Below are 4921 nucleotides of genomic sequence, written 5' to 3'. Positions count from 1 at the left end.
CATCATCCAAAAGATCACCAGAGTTCAGGGCCACGCACACACACACACACACACACACACACAAAGGCAGAAATTCTGAAAACAGCAGCAAGAAAGAAAGAAAGGTCGTCGGAATATATAAGGCCAACTCCACTGCGCGACCCCAAACGGACGTCCATTTTGTCCTGTTTTTGTCCCTTTGGGTAGGGATTTGGGGTCGTGTCCGGGCCTGTCCTGGGATGCGGTGGCCGTGCGCCCAGCGCGCGGCTGCATCCTTTTGCCCCATCCTGTCCGTCAGGGCCAAGAAATGACCAAATTTGCATTAAAACTACTTTCGAACCCAAATATTTGTCTGAAAATTAAAATAGTTTTACAACCCAATTGAAATTGTCTTTAATAAAATAGTTTTACAACCAAATCGAAATTGTTTTGACTGAACATAAAATGGAGAAATACATCTATTGGTTGCCAATGTGATCCCACACGTGCTCAACCAAGTCATTTTGAAGATTCACATGAGTGTGCCAATCACGCATCTCACGGTGGAATTGGGCAAACTGTTCAAATGTGGCCGGGTCTTGGTGCAGGGGCTCAATATTTTCACCTTGGTAATCAAATACTTGGTCGAAGATACTCTCATCCCGCTCGTCCTCGACGATCATGTTGTGCATGATCACACAAGCAGTCATCACCTCCCAAAGCTTCCCTTCATCCCATGACAGTGCAGGGTTTCGAACGATACCCCGCCGGGATTGAAGCACACCAAAAGCACGTTCCACATCCTTTCTAACACTCTCTTGCATTTGGGCAAATCTCTTTCTCTTCTCACCTTGGGGTTTCGAGATTGTCTTCACAAAAGTTGACCACTGAGGATATATATACCATCTGCTAGATAGTATCCCTTGTTGTAATGGTGGCCGTTGATCTCAAAGTTGACAGGTGGGGAGTGGCCTTCTGCAAGCCTCGCGAAGACCGGAGAACGCTGCAGCACGTTGATATCATTGTGAGAACATGTCATGCCGAAGAAAGAATGCCATATCCAAAGATCTTGTGATGCCACCGCTTCTAATATGACAGTGCACCCGTTAACATGCCCCTTGTACTGGCCCTGCCAAGCAAATGGACAGTTCTTCCACTCCCAGTGCATACAATCTATGCTGCCAAGCATACCTGGAAATCCTCTAGCTGCGTTGGCCACCAACAATCTCTCTGTATCAGCGGCAGTTGGCTGCCTCAAGTACTCTGGCCCAAAGACCTCGATCACAGCCTGGAAAAACTTGTACATTGACATCAGACATGTTGTCTCACTCATACGCACATACTCATCCACCAGATCGCCTGGAATTCCATATGCAAGCATGCGGATGGCCGCGGTGCATTTCTGATAGGAGGAGAATCCAAGCTTGCCAAGGGCATCCGTCTTGCACTCGAAGTATGGGTCATGAGTAACCACTCCCTCTCGGATACAATTGAACACATGCCTTGCCATACGAAAACGGCGACGAAATTTATCCGGCCTGAAGAGAGGGGTGTTGGCAAAGTAATCTGCATAGAGCAGGGCGTGGCCTCTCTCCCTGTTGCGGTTCAGGTTGGGAGCACGGCCAGGGACTGACTCCCTGTACCGAGGAAGCTGCCGTTGAATATGGTCGTGAACGACCAGTGCAGCCACCACAAGATCGTCATCATCCGACGACGAATCGTCCGATGAACAAAGGAAGTGATGGAAGAAAAACTCGTCTCCACTGTCCATACCTTTGTTGGCAAAAAGTCGAACACCTTGCGGTCGTGGTGGCGAAGAGGCCGCGATGATCACCTCGACGCAGCAGGGTGGTTGCCGGCCGCCTACAGGCCGCTCTGGAGCTCTCGTCGGAATCTGCCTCGGCTGCCGTGGTACGTCGCCGGCAGTCGTGTCCGACTCTGCCACCGGCAAGGACGGCCACGGCCAAACCTCCTCCGATCGACGACCAAAACTACGGCGGAAGCGCGGGCGTGGTGGCGGCCATGTCGAGACGTGGTTTGGTATGGACGGCGGGGGGGCTGCGCGGTGAGGAGGCGGCTGGAGAATAGCGGTGGCGCCGGCGGCGGGGCGGGGCGGGGAGAGAGGGTGAAGCGTTGGGAGCGGAGGGACTGCTAGTGTCCCCGACAGGCGGGTCAGGGGAGGACAAGCGCGCGCGTCCCGCCCGTCCGCGTGGTGTCCGTTTCACCTCAAAACCGGCGCAAGTTTGGGCCGGAAATGGGTCGAAAGCGGACACAAAGCGGACAAAAGTCCGTTTGCTCCCGCGCGCTGGGCCGTCTTTTTTGTCCCTTTTACTCCAAACGTACGGAACCGGACAGGATAGGGTCGCGCGGTGAAGTTGGCCTAAAGGTCCTGGGCAGTGCTGGTACGTACTCTGTGCCGACCCATTCCCGGCCCAAAGTAGGGGTGCTGGTGGGCCGCAACCGGTCTATTTGGAAAGGAATTTGGCCGTCCCATCACCGTTGCATGTCAAGTTCCCATTGGCCCGGGCCGTATCTGCCAGAGCCCACTCTCCTCTCCCCCTCTCTCAGTCTCGCTGCAGAATTTTCTTTTACTATCTCCTTTGGTATTCTTTCCATGCAAAGGATGAGTGGGAAATGCTCCAAGGACATGGACGCATGCAGCAAAGCCCAGCGCCGTCTATGCGTGCACACATGCAGCACTGTTGCTGCGCTTCCGCTTGGTTTTGTGCTGCCACACAAACCGCAGATTCTTTGCCGGGTTTTTGGCAAGAGGCCGGGGGAAAGAAGGCAGGCTTTGTTCTTCATCATGCCATCACATGACTGCATTGCCATGCTTACTCAATGCCATTACCATGCGGGGTTAGAGCATCTAAATAACCTAATTAGGTCCAGATGGGCACGCCTCATATTTCTCTCTCCACTTCCGTGTACCTCATATCCGGCATTCTATATCCATACTACGCATGCAACGTGATGAGCTAGTCTACGTGGTCAAACAACGGACAAAGAAAACGACGTCAAATGGACAACGAAATGCACATAATCGCACTTTACATCATCCAAAAGATCACCACAGTTCATCGCCAGACAAGTTCAACAACTAAAAATGATAATTAAACATAGAGAAAATTCCTTATTTGACACTGTCTTAAAATCTGGTTCCTTATTTGACACTGGAAAAGTTTTTCTTCCCTATTTGACACTAGTCCTAAATTTTATTCCCTATACGACACTTCCGTTCATTTTGAGTCTAAATGACACCTGAAAAGACGATTTTGCCCCTCATGTGGTATGTATGCGCGCGTGCGTGTGCTGTTGCGTGTGTGGGTGCACGCGCACATGTGTGCTGCTGCTGCATGTGTGTGTGCATGTGTGCTGCTGCGTGTGTGTTTGCTACTCCGTGTGTACGTGCGCGTGTGTGTGTGTTGTTGCGTGCCTATGTGTTGCCTGTGTGTGTGCTGCTGCGTGTGTGTGTATGTGGGTGTGTGCTGCGTGCGTGTGTGTTGCTGCGTGTGTGTGTGCTGCGTGCGTGTGTGTTGCTGCGTGTGTGTGTGCGTATGTGTGTGTGTGTGCACGCGCGCATGCGTGTGTGTGCGCGTGCGTGTGTGTTGGTGCATGTGTATCTGTTGATGCGTGTGTGCTTCTACTTTCGCACTGATGCTGCGTGTGTGCGCTATTGCCCCCCACACACATACCACATGAGGGGCAAAAGAGTCTTTTCAGGTGTCATTTAGGCTTAAAATGGACGAAAATGTCATATAGGGAATAAAATTTAGAACTTGTGTCAAATAAAGAAGAAAAACTTTTCCAGTGTCAAATAAGGAAGCAGATTTTAAGATAGTGTCAAATAAGGAATTTTCTCTTAAACATAAGAGTGAGCTTCTTCACGACTTCCTCGCCGAGCCTTTCCCCTTCCGGTCGCCAGCGTAGCTGTAGGCATCCGCGGCTGGTGGAGGATCTTGGTCGTCGGAGGAGTTTGGAGCTGTCGTCGTCACCGTCATCGTGGTCGGAGGAGGAGGGGACTACCAGCCTCTTCATCCCGCGGACGGCCTTGTCCTATTGCCACTTCAGTTTGGCGACCCGAGCCGCCTTCGTCGTTGCCTCCTTCGCCTCCCGCTCCAACTGCTCAATGGCTACCCGGAGGGCCGTTGCGTTCTTCTGCCGGAGGCGGCGAGGGTGAAAGCACAAGTGCTCCCTTGGTGGTTTTGATAATTAATGTTAACATATCTTTTGTTGAACTAATAGTTTTATCTGGTATATTTCAGATAAGTTTAATAGTGGCATGACAAGGACAAGAGGATGGGGAACCCCCTTCAAAGGCTAAGGAAATGGATTGGAAAAAGCTCAAGACTCTACATTTTTTATTAAGTGATCGAAGATCACATTGAGTTCATAGGAAAGTCGATACTATTAAAAGGGGATAAGGTGTTGCTTAATGATCTTTTTGCTCAAGTGCTTAGTGACATTGCTCCAAAATCCTCAACCACTTTCTCCGTTCAAATATGTTCAAACCCTACATTCCAACTCAGCCACACCGGAATTGTCTATCCGGAGCCACCGAGTTCCTCTGGACTTAGCCACTGCCAAACCCTAACAAATCGGATCCACCGATATGGATCACGGTCCTACCGAGATGGCCCACCGAGTTCATCTAGACTTAGCCAGCTCTGTGTTGCTAGTTGCAATTATTTCGGTCCCACCGAGAATTCCAATCGGTACCACCAAGATGGCCTGTCAACTCTCTATTGCCTTATTGCTTCACTTCAGTCCCACCGAGTTGATGCAATCAGTGCCACCGAGACGAGGTTTGCCCTAGCCATTGCACATCGGTCCATCCGAGTTGTTCCAGTCGGTCCCATCGAGATGCCTAACGTTCATATCTTTTACACAGGTCGGTGCCACGCCACCGAGTTGGGTCAAAAGTGTGTAGCTGTTGGATTTTTGTGGAGGCTATATATACCCC

At 50.8% G+C, this 4921-nt stretch overlaps 1 pseudogene; it reads right to left on the bottom strand.

Moving 5' to 3' along the window:
• Window positions 1–437: 437 nt before the first annotated feature.
• LOC147983755 (uncharacterized) lies at window positions 438–1729 on the bottom strand (annotated as a pseudogene).
• Window positions 1730–4921: the final 3192 nt, after the last annotated feature.

The sequence above is a fragment of the Triticum urartu genome, chromosome 2A (assembly GCF_056163025.1).
Source record: "Triticum urartu cultivar PI428250 chromosome 2A, HENAU_Tu73, whole genome shotgun sequence".
Classification (NCBI taxonomy): Eukaryota; Viridiplantae; Streptophyta; class Magnoliopsida; order Poales; family Poaceae; genus Triticum; species Triticum urartu.
The sequence above is the reverse complement of the archived record's forward strand: the minus strand, read 5'-3'. Positions and strand labels throughout refer to the sequence as shown.